The following is an 8,674-nucleotide window of genomic DNA, read 5'->3' on the forward strand; positions in this document are numbered from 1 at the left end:
ATTTAAAAAAAAAAAAAAGGATGCCCCCAGAGCAATTGGTGAAACCTGAATGGGTCGGAGGAGGAGGTGCTGGCCGAGTATCAATGTACTTTCCTGATGTCGGTGACTGATGACGGTGACTTAGGAGAATGCCATTATTTATAGAAAAAGCACGCTTAAGTATTTAGAAGGGGGGCATCGTGTCAACAAGTTACTGTAAAATGGTTCATCCAAAAAATAGTATTGCATGATACTTACAACTTTTATGCAAATTTGGGATTGTTTCCAAATGAAACAATTCATTTAAAATATTTGATCAAGTTTTCCTCGAGTTGTCCATATTTGTTTCTAATTTCCTCCTGTTCTCTCTTGAATATTCTCCATGTAGGTTCTTGCCTCCTCATTTCACTTGATAGGGCTGGTTTTGAAGTCCCCGGTGAGCTCCATGCTGCTGCATCCAGCAGTCAAGCCCAGGCCTCAAAGCACTTGCTTCATCATCAGCCTCATCATCAACCGCAGGGCAGCCTCCTGGCCCTCCTCCCACCTGGCTGGCTGCTCTTCTCCAACTCCTCTGCTGGTCCTTCCCTTTCCCCTGACTTCTAGACATTGGGTCTGAACCCCAGGCACCTGGGACTCTTCCCCTTTCTTTCTACACTCACTCCCTTGGAGAACGTATGCAGTCTTGGCTCTAAATGCCATCTATCTACTGATGACCCTCCACCTCTTTTTTTTTTTTTTTTTTAAATAATTTTTATTTCTTAAAGTATTACAAAGAGTATTACATATGTCTCCTTTTTTCCCCCCAATGACATTCCCCCGGCCCCTACCCCCCGCCCCCCCCCGCCCCATGTCTTGTGTCCATTGGTTAATCTTATATGCATGCATATAAGTCCTTCAGTTGGTCTCTTAATCCCCCCCCCCCCCAACCCTCCCCAGGCTTCCCACTGTAGTTTAACATTCTGTTCAATGTTGCTCTGCTTCTGCATCTACCCCTGTTCATCAGTCCATACTGGTCCCCTTTATTTGTCCCAACCTCACTGGAGTAGTCTCAACCTCACCAGGGCCATCTGAGCCTCACCAGGGCCGTTTCAACCTCACCGGGGCCGTCCCTACCTCACGGGGGCCGTTTCAGCCTCACCGGACCCTCCACCTCTTGCCTGCAGCCTGGACTCCTTCTTGAGTCCCCCACTGTGTACCTGACCCTCTGCCTGCTCAGCGTTTTCATTCGTATGTCTAACAGGGGCCTCAACTAAACATGTCCTAAATCAAACCTCCTCTATCTTGCTCTCCTCCCAACAATCTTCCTCATTCCAGTAAAAGACAACTCAATCCTTTCTTTGCTCAGGCCAAGCACCTTGAAGTCACCCTAGACACCTTTCTGTCTCTCACAACCCACCTCTGAACAGGCAGCATATTGCATTGGCTCTTCCTTCAAAGAGTATCCAGAATCTCACCACCTCTGACCACCGCCACTGCTTCTACCCTGCTCCAAGCCGCCTGCATCTCTCCTCTGAACTATTAGAGGAGCATCAAACTGGTCTCCCTGCTTCCCCGTCCCCTTCAGTCCACGTCACTCCTCTGCTCACCACTCTTCAGTGGCTGCCCAGCTCACTCTCATAAATGCCCAAGTCCTCATAATGGCCAGCAGAGTATCTTAGATTGGGAAGCTTCAGAAGCTGATGCTGAAATAAGAGCTTGAGTACAAGTCATTTATTTGGGAGATGATTCCTGAGAGCAAGGGAAGAGAAACAGGGGAGTGTGGTAGGGAGAGGAAGAAAGCCAATGCAGGGTGAGTTACTGAGTTCCCCGAGTGCACAACCAGAGCTCAACCCCCTGGAGACCTCTGGGAGAGTGCCCATAGCGTGCCTCACAACTGTCAGATGCAAGAGGCAAGACAACTGGGCATTTATTGACCAACTCTACACTGGTTGAGGCTACTTTCAGGGGAGTTAACTCCCTGGTCTGCTCCAGGCATGAGGGTCTGCTGCACTCCTGGGGCCAGCAGAGGCCCTCTGACAGTGAGTGGCAGGGGCAGGAGGAAGCTATAGGGTCTGTGCCCATCGGTGGGCAGTACTGAGGGGATACAGGCAGGACACTAGCAGCACCTTCTTCAAAGGCCCTACCCAACCTGACTTCCATCCTACCCCAGGTAGCCCTGTGACCTCACCTCCCACCACTCCCCACTCTCACAAATTCCTCAGCCACCCACATCCTTCTTGTTGTTTCTCACACATCTATGCAGGTGTACCACAGAGCCTTTGCACTGACAGCCACCTTGCCCCAAATGCTCCTCTACCAGGTATCTGCCTGTCTCCCACCTTACCTTCTCGGGGCTTACCTAAATGTCACCAGCTCAGCAATTCCTTCCTGGGAAAATAGATGGTACTGTCCATTCAGGACAATGTGAGGAGAGTCTAATAAACTACTTACAAAAGTGTGAACAGGGTATAGGGAAACCAGAAGGGCAGTGAATCCCCTGAGGGCTAGTAAATGCAGCCATAGTTACTATCCTTAGGCACGAGGAAAGGGAGGTGTTTGGGGAGCTGAGTGGGCTGAGTAGGAAAAGTCTCCTGAAAGGGACTGAGGCCTTTGGAGGAGGGTGGAAGGATGCTGACCTCACTTGCATTCTGCCCTCCAGTCTCCTGAAGGTGTTTCCTATCAGCCATGTCCACAGGGAGCCAGAGGGCAAGGGAGCCCCTTCCTGCTGTTCACAAATGTTAACCACCAGACACAGGGCGAAGGGAGAGGGCCAAATGGTAGATGTCCAGCACACTGACCAAAATAGCAATACACACACATTGCCTATTCTCTTCATTGCTTTATTTTCCCCCTTAGCACCTAGGGCCATCAAATCTACGATACACTTAGCTTATTTTGTTTATTGTCCATTTTCCTCCACTGGTGTAAACTCCACAAGGTCAGAGATTTTTGTTTTCTTCATTCATTGCTGTATCCCCCGCGGCACCTAAACTAGTGCCTGGCATTTGGCATGTGTTCAATAAATATTTTTGAATGCCCCTCCATCCAGGCTCTGGCACTGCTACCACAGAGCCTGGGAGGCAGTAACTCCCCTCCACCCCAGCCCCCTCTTCCTGTCTTTTCCCTCCCTCTCCCTCTCTCCTCCCCTCCCTTCTCAGGTGACTGTGGCAGCCGTGAGCTCATGGCAGCCTCTGCCCGCTCCCTCCCCTAAAAATTTAAAATATATATTTTTTGAATGGACAAAGGTGCTACCCAGCTGTGGAAGACAGAATAATGCCCCCAAAGAAGTCCACATCCTAAACCTAGGAATCTGTGAATATGTTAAGTGCCACAGCTAAGGAAAATTAAGGTTGCAAATGCAATTAAGGTTAAACTGCTGACATTAAAACAGGGAGATTATCCTGGATTATTTGGGTGGGCCCAGTGTAATCAGGGGTCAGTCAGAGGCTGAAGATGCCACCCTGCTGGCTTTGAAAATGGAAGAAGGCCCACGAGCCAAAGCATGCGGGCAGCCCCCAGCAGCTGGAAAACGAAGGAACAGCCTCCCCTCCAGCCCCCATAGAGGAAGACAACTCTGCTGGCACCTTGGCTGAGCCTGGGGAGGCCCATTCCGGACTTCTGACCTCTAGGATTGTCCAATGATAAATTCATGGTTCTAAGCCATTCAATTTGTGGCCATGTGTCCCCACGGCAGTGGGAGGCTAAGTCACTAGCCTTTGTTTCAATGGCAGGAGCACAGGCTGTGGAGCCAGTTGGGGCTGCTCTTCTGGCCCTGAAAGGCGAGGGACCTTATGCCTTTCCTTTTCTGTGTGAATAAGACCATTAATTGCTCCTTCATCACAGGTGTGGTTTAAGGATTTGCTAAACTGATGTGTGTAATGCACTTGGCGCCGATTCTGGCCTTCAGGGACCCCTCTGCTGTCCAGGGCCCTACAGATGCGTGGCTGACCGCAAACAATACACATTTGTGGGAGGATAAATATATTTCATCCAACGATGTTCTTAACAGACTTCTTCTTTCCTCTGTTTTTGGGACCATGGGATCTCCTCCCTCCATTTTCTGAATTTACTGTTGTCAATAAAATTTGAGAATCTTTTCGTGAATACAATTTTTTTTTTGGAAATTAGTCTTCTAATTTTTCAAAATGCAAGGCCCAGTTGCCTGCAAGGCTGCTGTTCACCACATATAAGTTGTGCTGTGGACAGCTGCCTACAGCACAGGGTGGTTCAGCTCACCTGCAGCTGGGCAACTCCCAGGATAACGAGTCCCGCCTTCCTCCCTCCTCTTCCCCGCCATGTGGCCAGCTGGGCCTGGAAGGTGGCGAGCGGGGGAGGCGGACTAGAGGCTGTGCTTGAAGGTGCTTTTTTATTTATTTTTTTATTTTATTATTTAAAGTATTACAAATAGTAGTACATATTTTGATGAGTTACCTTTCTAGGCAGGGCTTCCCCTGGGCTCCTCCACCAAGGCATGGGAACTAGGGGAGGCTGAGGGGAGGGAGCACCAAAAGCGAGAGTGAGGTGTGGCAGTCATCTGAGCCCAGGGAGCCTCTCCCTGAGGCAAGAGAAGTGTCAGGGGCCAGTTCAGCAGCTTGGGTGGTGCCTGCCAGGTGAGCACATCCAACCACCCTCCCTCCTGGTGCACGTCCAGGATCAGTGCTCCTGAGGCTGCACACCCACTACCTGGCAAGGAGGTGGGGCTTTCCCCGGAGGGGTAGGGAGGTGTGTGGGGGGTGCTGGGCCCTGAGAGGGCAGGGGACACAGGAAGCAAGAAAGTAAGCTCTAGCCTTCTGCAGTGCCAGACCACTTCCCAGGCAGCATCCATTTGCCCACCTCTGTGCTACTCATAGCTGGTGCCCCTAAGACCCTCAAGACCTGAATTTGCAACCTCACGGGGAGGAAAGGGTGGTGAAGTGAAGCCAGCAGAACAAAGGAGGCTTTGCAGGAGAGGGAGGCACCTTTGACTAAGGCCTCTGGGCCTGGGGAAGTGACTCACTGGGCCCCTGGATGGATCCACCCATGGGAGCTCAGGGGGACCAAGAATGCAGCCCAGCTGCCCAAGCACAGGCCCCATGGGGTGGGGAAGGGGCTGTGAGTTCCTCGTCTTCGTTGGGTGGGGCTCCCTCTAGTGCAGTCCCCTGTGTGCATCCCTAAGGAGCTGGTGCGCGCTCAGGGCACTGCCAGGTGGGGCTGTTGCTGTGGGCAGGGTCCTCTCTGCCCCACACTCACTCCCATTGGCCCCACAGGGACCTGGGCTCTTCAGCTCTCAGCAGAGCCACACTGCCCTCCGTCAGGGCGAGGCCATCACTGCCACCCAAAGGTGGCAATGTCCCAGGGCTCTGGCTCTGTCCCAAGGCTCCCTGGACGCCTGTGCTGAGAGCTCCCGCAGCGCGCCCAGCTTCTCGGCAGGGCAGTTGCACAACCTCCCCCAATTATGTTCCGAATACTGTGTGGCAACCGGGCAAGAATTCCAGGACCTTGTACATACTCGCACCAATCTGCCTTCCTGCTGTTTGGCTGCAGGGCCAGGCGTGTCTCTGTGGGCCCCGGGAAATGGGGGTGTGTTAGCGTCCAAGAGGGCGTGGCCCGCGTCCAGAGTGGGAGCTGCCGCCCCACCCTGCTGGTACAGACTGTGCGCCCCAAACCGCAGCTCCCTCGGGAGTCCTGGACCGGGTCCAGGACACAGAGGAGGAAGCTCTGGTGACATGCCAGACATGGGCTTGGAGGAGCAGGCGTGGCTGGGAACAGCTCGAGTCAGTGGCAGGTGGCACCTCCCGCTCGTCCAGACAGGGATGTGGGGGTCTGGGCGCTCCTGAGGGCACCCTCAAGGGGCCCCTCCGCTGCCCCTGCACTCTAACACTTCATCCTGGTTTGTGATGTCTGTGTGAGGTGGTCCACCTGCTACCGCTCCCGAGCCATGATCCTGGTCCAGCACGGGGACAGGCTGAGAGGGCTGGCAGAACCGGCTGCTCTGTGTAATGGAAATAAAGGCAAGAATCCAAGTGCCGCTGACCTCCACCCCTCACGCTTGTGTTTCCCGGCTTGTGCCTGCCTGTTCCTTGGGTCTCTCACTGGGTTTTCAGAGAAGCCTGGTTCACCGTGGAGATGTCACACTGAGGCCTGAGAGGTTGTTAGCTCCATGTTCAAGCCAAGGAACGTGGGGGTAATCCATGTTTGATGTTATATGGAAATTTCTCTGCCAGGTAACTTTATAGCACCTCAAGGAAACTCTTCTTGCAGATAAACAAGTGTCTTCTCAGTCTCATGGGCGGTCTTGTCACCCACATGCCTGCGGTGGTTGGCGCATGCTGCCATCAATCCATGGCCCTCCCTGGGTGGTTGGGCGGTAAGGATTTTGCAGTAAGCAGGGACCCTTTTGATAATGGACATCTAAAACCTCCATAGCCACATCAGGTCAAAGTCACATGACCCTAACATCACACACATTCTGTACAAGACATCCTTCCACTGAGAGGAGGGTGGGATTAGAAACACCAACACCCTGTGGACAAACACCAACCGGCGGGCAGCAGTGCTTGGATACACATCTGCAGGAGGCCCTGACCCCGAGGGACCCCACACTGCCTGTGGCTCTAAGGCAGCGGTTCTCAACCTGTGGGTCGCGACCCCTTTGGTGGTCGAACGGCCCTTTCCCAGGGGTCGCCTAAGACCATCCTGCATATCAGATATTTACATTACGATTCATAACAGTAGCAACATTACAGTTATGAAGTAGCAACGAAAATAATTTTATGGTTGGGTCACAACATGAGGAACTGTATTTAAAGGGCCAGAAGGTTGAGAACCACTGCTAAGGTTTGGAGAGCTTTTCAAGGGTCAGGCAGGTGTCTTGATTGTCCAGCTGTGGGGCTGGGGGAAGAGAGCTGCCACCTAGTGTCCCAAACAAGATCACCGGGGAGCGAGGGGTAGGGGCTGCCCAAAGGCTGGGCTCTCCTTTCCAGAGAAATGCCCTGGACCTACCGAGATGTGAGGGCAGGGACTGAAGCGGGGGCTGTGAGTCCAGGGAAAGCTCCTGGTTAGCCCTCCTTTCTGACCCTCACCCCTCACTGGGGCTGCATTCCATTTAGGTCCCATCACAAAACTCGGATGCTTCTAACAGAACATCACTGCTAGTCTTGCTCCTGGCAGGAAGCTGCCCTTAGCTGCCACCAATACCTTTTTCTTTCTCTTGGTCCACAAAAGGTTACCTCATCTCCATCACACTGTGACATCACAACACCACACATCAGCCTCGGTGTCAGGCTCAAGGCCAGCAGCTATCCTCTCTGGCCAACTCTTGTCCCTCCAGCTCTGTCTAGAGGCCCCCCATTGGGTTGAACCAAGCACCCTGCCTAGAACTAAAAATCCTCTGGTAACCCCCATTTTTGTATGTTTTACCTTATCATCTACTTCAGAGAAACTGCAATCTTGTATGTCCTAGAGTGTCCTTCAGGGACACTGCAGCTGCTTTCGTCTCCGGAGGATCAGGAGAGAACAGGCCCAATCGGATGGGGCCATCATATGCTTTGCTGGGCTTGGCCAAATGAGTCTTTCCTTAGTCAGGGCTCAATGGAAACCACATCCTCATTTTCTCACATCCATCCTTCTTTGCTCCTTTTTCTTTTTAAAAAAACATATTTTATTGATTTTTTTACAGAGAGGAAGAGAGAGGGATAGAGAGTTAGAAACATTGATGAGAGAGAAACATCGATCAGCTGCCCCCTGCACACTCCCTACTGGGGATGTGCCTGCAACCAAGGTACATGCCCTTGACCGGAATTGATTTTGGGACCCTACAGTCCGCAGGCCGACGCTCTATCCACTGAGCCAAACCAGTTAGGGCTCTTTGCTCCTTTTTCAAATGCAGGGGTTTGGCACACACACACACACACACACACACACACACACACACTCTCCATAGTGCAAAAGGCCCAACCTACCCTGAACACAGGAATCCAGGTTGGGGGTTCAGGAGAGGTGAAGAGTCAGGAAGTCTGTGCCTGCATGGCCCCCACTCCCAGCAGAGTGCATGCTAGGATCCTGGGGACCAGGCAGCTGCTCAGGGTCTCTAGCCCTTCACAGCAGCTCCTCAGACCAGGAAGTTTCAGTATTGGGAACCTGAGCTACTCAAGGTTCTATTCAGTGGCCAAGCCAAGTGGGAGGAGTGGTGGCTCAGGAATCATCCAAGCCAGAGTACCTTCTTGTGGCTGCCTCAGAAACAAAGTGCTAGATCTGCACGTGTAACTTATAAAATATCCTTTATTTATTCTAAGGAACATGGTCAAGTGGTGGGTGTTTTTTGTTGTTTTTTTTTAAAAACACACACCACTTTTAAAAAGGTATTATTGATGCTGTGACCTGGCTTCGAGCCCCATGTGAGCTGGGCAGCAGAGAAGCCACCTGCTGCAAAGGCCTCCCCGGCACGGGCCGAGGTTCTGCGGGAACCGGGAGGCGTCGAACAGCTCTCTGTCCAGGGGGTTACCTTCTCCTGCTTATAATAAAAAATAATTACTTTAGAGGTTTACAAAGAGCAGAAGTTGACATTTGTACTGCTGGTATTTGATCAAAAGACTACTTACAATATATTCATTCCAGGAAGTATGTAAATGTTTTAAAGGAACTGAACATTGGTACTTATTGTTTAGGGGACTATGTCTATTAGAATTTTAAGCATTACTATGGGAGCATAGTGTTTCTCTACAAATTCAGAAATTCC

Source organism: Myotis yumanensis, unplaced genomic scaffold (assembly GCF_028538775.1).
Source record: "Myotis yumanensis isolate MYYU_CA2020_CCGP unplaced genomic scaffold, mMyoYum1.0.hap1 SCAF_18, whole genome shotgun sequence".
Taxonomy (NCBI): domain Eukaryota; kingdom Metazoa; phylum Chordata; class Mammalia; order Chiroptera; family Vespertilionidae; genus Myotis; species Myotis yumanensis.